This window comes from Tupaia chinensis, unplaced genomic scaffold (genome assembly GCF_000334495.1).
Source record: "Tupaia chinensis unplaced genomic scaffold, TupChi_1.0 Scaffold000365_1, whole genome shotgun sequence".
Lineage (NCBI taxonomy): Eukaryota > Metazoa > Chordata > Mammalia > Scandentia > Tupaiidae > Tupaia > Tupaia belangeri.
In genome coordinates this window covers 819,542-828,709 of record NW_006159862.1, presented here as the reverse complement: position 1 = coordinate 828,709, position 9,168 = coordinate 819,542, and the positions used below count along the sequence as shown (strand labels likewise).

General features: G+C 45.3%; 1 long non-coding RNA gene across 1 annotated transcript; it reads left to right on the top strand.

Annotated features, from left to right (window-relative positions):
- Positions 1-288: 288 nt before the first annotated feature.
- LOC114008663 (uncharacterized) lies at positions 289-7,529 on the top strand. Its single transcript, XR_003550180.1, has 2 exons — positions 289-510; positions 6,715-7,529. It is a non-coding gene; the product is annotated as an uncharacterized LOC114008663 (long non-coding RNA).
- The last annotated feature ends 1,639 nt before the right edge of the window (positions 7,530-9,168 follow it).

The following is a 9,168-nucleotide window of genomic DNA, read 5'->3' as shown; positions in this document are numbered from 1 at the left end:
CGTGCGTGCCCAAGATCCCGAGAGGAGAATGAAGGAGAAGGGATTGCGGCGTGACCATCCCCCCTGGGGGGTGATTTCTCGCTTTCTGTCTCTATGTCTCTCTCTGTCTGTCTGGCGAGCGCACGCGCCCTATAGCAAAAACCTCTCCAAAAAAAAAAAAAGAAAAGAAAAGAAAAGAAAAAAGAGAGGGAGAGAGAAAGAGAGAGAGGGGGAGAAAAAGGACCTTCCAAAGGGATCTGTTCATGCCTCTTTTCCCTCCTATTCTCCCTTTCATCAGGATCCTGAGGATCTGTGCATATGCCTACCATGTTTTTCAAGCTGCCAAGCTGGGATTGGAACCCTGGTTTTGAGAGATACGATGGGAACTTTCAGGGCAAGCTATTTGGAAGTCGGAAGTGAATGAAGCCAAATAACCAAACCAGCGAGGGCACAAGAGCGTGAGCAAATTCTCCGCAGACTCTACATAGCCCTCAGCGTTTGGGAAGGAGCGCCACCTAGTGGCTCCTTAAGGTAGGTCAGTGGATTTTATTCCCCATAAATCTGCGGGGCTCCTGAAAGATGTCCACGGGGAAACTTACCTCATTATGGTCTCTTTACAGTAAACTGTATATGGGTACTTTAAAAAATTACTTATGTAGGCCTGCAGGTGTCATGGTGGATAAGGCGCTGGACTCCCACATGGTGGAGTGCAGTTTGAGTCTCAGACCTGGCAGCTTGCTTTCTCTTTCTTTCGGTGTCTCTCATCCCTCTGGTGAGTGAAAGTCCTTAAAGCAAAATTTTAAAATAATAATAAATTAAATTAAATTAATTTTTTAAATTTTAAAGAATTTTTTATTTATTTTACAATAATAAGAAAAAAGGGCTGGCAGGTGGTATGTGGTTAGAGAAGCTGGACCTCCCACATAGCTGACCACAGCTCGAGTCCCATACTTAGAGACTTACTTTCTCATTTTCTCTCTTTCTGTGTCTCTCTCTGGTCAAATTGAAAAATAATGATAAGTAAATAAATAAATAAGTAAATCTTTTAAAAATAAATAAAACAAAACAAATAAATAATTTAAAAGATTTATTTAAAAGATTTATTTATCACCACTATTTAAAACATTTATTTAATTCCACTTGTTATTATTATTATTATTTTTTAATTTAAGAGACAGAGATTAAAGGAAAGCAAGAAAGCAAGCCACCAGGTCTGGGACTCAAACCACAGTCGGCCATGTGGGAATCTAATGCCTCCAACTACCATGCCACCTGCAGGCCCCCATCATCATTATTTTTAAAAATTTGCTACTGGGACACACGCTCACCAGAGAGAGGAGAGAGAGAGAGAGAGAAAGCTTCCAGGTCCGGGACCCAAATGCGGGTCAGCCATGTGGAAGTCCAACGCCTTAACCACTATAGCACTTGCTGGGCCCTGTAAGGTACTTTTTGCTCTCTTCTATGATTTGTCTCTATAATGCTAGTGTTTCCCTCCCACTATCTAATAGCTATAATGAAACTTATATTCTTCTAGTAACATTGCAAAATTGACTGATAAACATAGTTCCCGAAATTTTTATCTGTTCATTTCCTCAGCCCTTCCCCTATGTGAGAATTTTAGAAACTAAAATTTTACTTCCTTACTTTCCCATGGATCCTATGTACAGCTCCTCTTAAACATACTCTTTTGAAGACTACTTCCTGAACACTTGCTCTACGTTTTTGTTAGTTTAATTGTAGGATTTTTAAAACATTTATTTATTCTTTTTTTTTTACTTTTTTATTTTATTTTAGAGAGGGATTGTTGCTATAGGGTATGTGCACTCACTGGAGAGAAAGAGAGGGATAGAAAGAAAAAAAGCAAGAAATCACCTCCCATAGGAGATGGCCAAGCTACAATCCCTTCTCCATTCTCCTCATGGATTTTGGGCACGCACACACATGCCCGGCGTGAGTTTTAAGTTACTGAGTATGGGACACGAACTGCAATTTGCTACATGGGAGTCAAGCAATGTAACCATTACGCCTTCTGCAGGTCCCCTCTCTTTAAAAAAAAAAAAAAAATCAATCTAGTGATTGATTGATTGTGATTTTCAAGCCTCTGGGTCTAGGACTGCAAAGCTAGCCATGTGGGAATCCAGCACCTTAACCACCATACCACCTACTGGCCTTATTTATTATTTATGTCATGAGAGAGAGACAGTCACCTTCAAGAGATACTTCTTTCTTCCTCTTTATTTCTTTTTCTTTCCCTCTCTTTCTTTTTCTCTCTTTTTCTCTCTCTTTCTTTCTTTCTTTTTTCTAGGTTTCCATAGGGCACATGTGCTCCCCGAAGAGAGACAAGAAGAGGGAAAGTGAGAAATCACCCCCAAGGGGGGCCCGCAGGTGGCATGGTGGTTAAGGGCACTGGACTCCCACATGACCAACTGTGGTTCGAGTCCTGGACCTGGAAACTTGCTTTCTCACTTTCTCTGTCTCTCACTCTATCCCTCTCTGGTCAAATTAAAAAATAAATAAAGCTAAATAAAATAATTCTTTAAAAAATAAATCACCCCCCAAGGAGATGTTGCCACACCACAATCCCTTCTCCAGTCTCCTCTAGTAATTTTGGGCACATACACATGTGCACCTGATGTTTTTAAAGCCACTGGGTCTAGGACTTGAACTGTGAATCTAGCCATGTGAGATCCAGAGTATTAACCACCGTGCCACTTGCTGAACCCTCAACAGAGTCTTTACACCATGATCCAGCCCCAGCCTTAGCCAGCTTAAATCATGGCTACATGCAGGTGGTGTGCACAGGGAGGCCTCGGGATGCAAACCTGGGACCACCGCATATAGGGCCAGCACACAGAGTGCTTGTTACTACTGCACCACTGTGACTCGTGCACTGTGTGCTTTTTTATTTTTTCTTCAGAGAGATTTTTGCTATAGGACACATGCACTCGCCAAAGAGACAGAGAGACAGAAAGCAAAAAATCACCCCTCAGTGGGGGTGGCCACGCCACAATCTTTCTCCTCCATTCTCTTCTCTGGGTTTTGAGCACGCATGCACACGCACGCACAGACACCTGGCATGAGTTTTAAGCTGCAGAGTTCAGGTCTCAGACTGTGGTCAGCTACATGGGAGTTCAGCAACGTAACCATTACTCCATCCCTGGTCCCCACTATGTGCTTCTTATGTAATCAATACCAGAACCACAATGTCAGCCCCAAGAATCACTGGTGATTTTTTTTTCCTTGCCATAGAGAGTGTGCACTCACCAGGGAGAGGCAGAGAGACAGAGAAAGAAAGTGAGAAAGCACCTCCCGAGGGGATGGCCACACCATAATCCTATTTCCTTCATTGCCTTCTCAAGATTTGGAACATGCACAGACCAGGCCTAGCATGTTTCTTAAGCTGCCAGGTCTGGGACTCAAACTGTGCAGTCAGCCATGTGGAATCCAGCAATCTTAACCACCGTATCACCTGGCTGGCCCAGATTGTTTTTTTTAGAGAGATTTTTTGCTATAGGGCTCGTGTGTTTGCCAGAGAGACAGAGCGAGACAGAGAGAGAGAACAAGAAATCACCAGGTAGACAACCACGCTGCAATCCCTTCTCTTCCATTCTCCTTGGGATTTTGGGCTTGCACACATGCACACCCGGCATGAGTTTAAACCACTGAGTCTGGAACTCAAACCACAATCGACTATGTGGAAGTCCAACAATGTAACCATTATGCCATCTGCTGGTCCTCCCCCATTGTTTTTTCTGTTTGTTTGTTTTTTTGTTTTTTGGGGGGTTTTTTTGAGAGATTTTTGCTATAAGGAACATGCTCTCACCAGAAAGATAGAGAGAGACAGAGAACCAGAAAATGAGCAACCAGGGGGGATGGCCACGCTGCAATCCCTTTTCCTCCATTCTCCTTTCGGGATCTTGGGCATGCATGCACACACACCTAGTGTGAGTTTAAGCCACCGGGTCCAGGACTTGAACCAAGGTCGGCCATGCGGGAGACCAACGACATAACCAGTACGCCATCTACTAGTCCCATTTTTAAAAATTTAACTTTATTTGTTTGTTTTTAATTTGATCAGAGATAGAGAGGGAAAATGAGAAAGCAAGCCGCCAAGTTTGGAACTCAAACCGCAGTAGGCCATGTGGGAGTCTAGTCTAGCACCCCTAACCACCACACCACCTGCTGCCTGGTCCCATGGGTTTTGTTTGTTTGTTTTTTTGTTTTTGAGAGGTTTTTGCTATGGGGCAAGTGCACTCACCAGAAAGACAGAAAGAGAGAGATAGAAAGCAAGAAATCACCCCCCAGGGAAGATGGCCACGCCGCAATCCCTTCTCCTCCATTCTCCTCTGGGGATCTTGGGCACGCACGCACACGCGCCCAGCGTGAGTTTAAGCTACCGGGTCCAGGACTCGAACCGCGGTCAACTACATGGGAGTTCAGCAACATAGCCACTATGCTAACTACTGGTCCCAACCCCATGTTTTTTAAGTGGGCATTTTGGTTTTAGCTAAAGCAACACAACAAGGTCTCACAATAAGCTTTCATATGGAAAGAGAGATCTAGCATGTGATATGCTCACAGAAGGAGGATGGATGAAAACACTCAGCTCTCAAAGGGAAAACAAAAAAATGTGGCAAATTTGCACACAATTTTAAGAAAAGGGAATCTAAAAATAACATAGTGTGTTTGATTTGCTTTTCTCTAAAGCACTACTCTAGGGCAGCAGAATCTCACATGGCCAACTGAGTCCCTGACTTGGTGGCTTGAAAAACACTCCAGGTACGTGTGTGTGAGTGCCCAAAATCCCAAGAGGAGAACCGAGAAGGATTGTGGTGTGGGCATCCCTCTTGGAGAGTAATTTCTTTCTTTCCCTCTTTCTCTCTGTCTCTCTCCAGCGAGTGCACATGTCCTATAGCGATTTATTTATTTTCTCTTTCAGGTTTTTGCCATAGAGTGTGCACTTGTCAGAGAGAGACAGACAGGGAAAGTGTGCTTGGTGTGATTTTCAAGCCACTGGTCCAGGACTCAAACTGAGATCAGTCATGCTACCTGCTGCCACCCCACCGCCCGCCCCGCCCCGCAAATTTAAAAGAGGAAGAAAGGGACCAGCAGATGATTCGGTGGTTAAAAAGCTGGATCCCACATGGTGACTCTGCAGTTCGAGTCTTAAATGGAGGTTTGAAAACCACACCAGGCGCCTGTGGGTGCATGCCCAAAACACTGACGAGGATGATAGTGAATGGACTGCAGCGTGACCATCTTCCTGAGGGTGGTGATTTTTCACTTTCCCTGGTTGTCTCTCTCCAGCAAGTGCACATGCCCTACTGCAAAAATCTAAGGGAAAAATAAAGGCAAGAAAAACGAAAAAAGAAAATCACACATGCATTCGTACCCCAAATCCTAACAGGATGTGGTAATGGAGGAGAAGGGATTACGGCAGGACCACACCTTATTCAGGAGTGCTTTCTCCCTCTCCCTCTCTCTGGTGAGCATATGTACCCTCTTTCAAATTAAAAATAAATAATCATTGCTCTGTAAGTTCTCATTTGGGGGTATGGGACTGGTAGAAACATAAAAGCATGAAGAGTAATGCAAATGTGGAGACCAGCAGTTAGCGTAATGGTTATGTTGCTGGACTCCCATGTAGTTGACTGCGGTTCGAGTCCTGGACCCGGTGGCTTAAAACTCACACCAGGCGCATGTGCATGTGTGCCCAAGATCCCGAGAGGAGAATGGAGGAGAAGGGATTGCAGCGTGGCCATTCCCCCTCGGGGGTGATTTCTCGCTTTCTGTCTCTCTGTCTCTCTCTGTCTGTCTGGTGAGTGCACGCACCCTGTAGCAAAAACCTCTAAAAAAAAATGAGTAACGCAAATGTGTTTTTCCAAACATGATTTGTCTGTGTTTGGGGTGGTAGAACCTGGTAAGGCTGACTCCAGGCAGAATTTTGTGCACAGAATCCACAATGGCCACTAGGGGGCAGGAGGCCCTGTGTCACACAGAACCAGCAAGAACAGTGACAAGGAGTTAATGGAGTTACGGGCAAGGCACATTTTTGGTTTTGTTCTTTAATTAACTTTATTTATTTTAATTTGACCAGAGAGGGACAAAGTGTGTGTGTGTGAGAGAGAGAAAGCGCAAGCCTCCAGGTCTATGACTAGAGCTGCAGTCGACCATGTGAGAGTCCAACACCCTTAACCACCATGCCACCTGCCGGCCCCACAAGGCACATTTTGTAACCTCAGGCTTGGGAAGCCTGCAAGCTCCCTGCAAGCTGTTCCAGCTATCTAAGAGAGGGAAAACTATTTGACAGAGACCAGGCTGTCCTCTCTCAACCATAGCAGGAATACTCACATTTCTTTTCTTTCCTTTTTTTTTTTTGGAGAGGTTTTTGCTACAGGGCACGTGCACTCGTCATAGAGACAGAAAGTGAGAAATCCCCCCCCAGGGGGAATGGCCACAACGCAATCCCTTTTCCTCCATTCTCCTCTCAGGATCATGGGCACGCACGCACACACGCCCGGTGTAAGTTTAAGCCACCGGGTCCAGGACTCAAACCGCAGTCGACTACATGGGAGTCCAGCAACATAGCCATTACGCTAACTGCTGGTCCTGAAATACATTTCTCAGCTCCTGGGACAGGCCTCATTCATTTCCCTGATGACTTAATTGAGCTCCATACTTGCATCCCTCTTATCAACATGCCTGAGGTAAATGCTATTTTCTGGGCCTGTGTAGGGACACCACTAACCATGCCAGATGGAAAAAGAAGTTCTCCTGGTCAGTCACAACCTAGCAGCTACTGGACTTGGCAAGCAGACTGATACTATTGCAGAAAAAGTATTCAATGCAGTTGTTAAAGCAAGGAAAGAAAGACCTTACACAGGCCCATCACCACAGGTATGGACGATGACCACTGCAATAGGCTCATGCAGTGGGGACGGAGACTGGCTTACCCACGAATACAGCATGGCCAAGTGGGAGTTGTAGCCCAGGTGCTGGGGGTGCAGGGGCCATGAGTGGAAGGCTACTAAGAGGAAACATCAGGGGTAGGGGCGATTCAGGCTAAACTGATAACAGGGTTCTTCCTAGACACAGGAAGCTCTTTTGCTCAAACTGGATTTTGCAAGGTGTTAGGGTGATCTTTGTTGTGGTCTGTGAAAAAAATCCCCAAAGTCAGGGAGAAATTGGATAGAAAAGGCATTTTCACTCTCTAGGAGAGTTGTATCAGCCCTGAAGGGTGGAGCCAAGAAGCTTTTATTGGGACTTAGGGAAGCAGGGCTGTCGTTGGGTAATCAGGGCCATCCCAGGACAGGGCATTTGCTGGCCCTTGGGTTGCTTCATCGTTATCGCTGGATGCCGTATCTGGCTGCTGCAGTTTGCCATGTGTTCTGTCCTTGGTTTTGGTGCCAAGGGTTGATGGATATGTTGTAAAATCTACGTCTGAAGACAAGAACTTAGAAAATACAAGTACGGCCATCTGCAATGAAGTCCAGAAAGGGCCAACGAACTAACTTGGGAAGAAAAAGGGAGGAGGAGAAGGAATGTGTGAAGCACCTGGGAGCAGTGGATGCATCTTTTCAATTAAATATCTGAGGTGCCACTGAGACCCTGAGTCCCCTCCGTGCCAGGGAGACAGAGTTAACCCTTTTTAACCTTGAAGTGCCTACTTTTATGCCTTTCACAAGGCAAGTGCACAAATAGGCCTAGGAGATGATTCAGAAGCCTGACTAAAGTTTGGCTAAGCAAAGAGCTTTTCTTTTTTCTTTTCTTTTCTTTTTTTTTTTTTTTTTGCCATAGGGTATGTATGCTCACTAGAGATAGTGAGAGGGAAAGTGAGAAATCACTCCCCCAGGTGGGTGGCCACACCACAATCCCTTTTCCTCCACTATTCTGGGATCTTGGCATACACACACACACACACACACACACACACACACACACACACACCCCTAACATGGCTTTCAAACTGCCATGTCCGGGATTTGAACTGCAATTTTTTTTTTTTTGGAGAGATTTTCACTGTAGGGCGCGTGCGCTCGCCAGACAGACAGAGAGAGACATAGAGACAGAAAGCGAGAAATCACCCCCCAGGGGGGATGGTCATGCCGCAATCCCTTCTCCTCCATTCTCCTCTCGGGATGAATGAGAAAGCCCCGTCCATGGGAGATGGTCATGCCACAATCCCTTCTCCTCCATTTCTTCCTCTTTCTGGTATTTAGGACATGCATGCACATACCCTGGGCATGTTTTTCAAGCCACCAGGTCTGGGACATGAACCATACAGTTGGCCATGTGAGAGTCTAGAGTCTTTTTTTTTTTTTTAAGATTTATTTACTTTTAATTTTTATTATTATTGTTTTTAAAAATTATTTAAATTTATTATCATTTTATTATTATTTTAATTTGATCAGAGAAAGAGGGAGAGAGAGGGAAAGTGAGAAAGCAAGCTGCCACGTCTGGGACTCGAACCATAGTCAGCCATGTGGGAGTCCAGTAGCCCTAACCACCACGTCATTTTGCTTATTATTATTCTTCAATTTTGACCAGAGAGAAAAGAAGAGTGAGAAAGCAAGCAACCAGATCTAAGACTCAAACTGTGGTTGGTCATGTGGGAGTCCAGCACCTCAACCACCATGCCACTTGGACCCTAGGAATCCAGAGTCTTAACCACCACACCACCTGCTGTCCCCAGCAAGAGTGAGTTTTTAAAACTTTGTTACATATTGAAGTAATGGACATAATATTCAAAAAATGGAATTGAAGTATGAGTTTATTTTGGTGCAAATAAAATGGAAGTGACCAGACGGTGGTAAAACTCAATGTTCTATGAGGCTGACCAACATGAGAAAGTTCTTGGTTCTTATTTGGAGACCTCTCAGTACACCAAGCACACACTGGCCCGTTCTCTGGTGCTGGCTGAGGCTGGTGATGGACCACGGCGCCAAGATCCTGTTGGGGGGGACCAGCAGTTAGCATAATGGCTATGTTGCTGGACTCACATGTAGTCGACTGCGGTTCACGTCCCAGACCCGGTGGCTTAAAACACGCCAGGCATGTGTGCGTGCGTGCCCAAGATCCCGAGAGGAGAATGGAGGAGAAGGGATTGCGGTGTGGCCCCCCGCCGGGGGTGGTGATTTCTTGCTTTCTGTTTCTCTGTCTCTCTCTGTCTGGCGAGCACACGCACCCTAT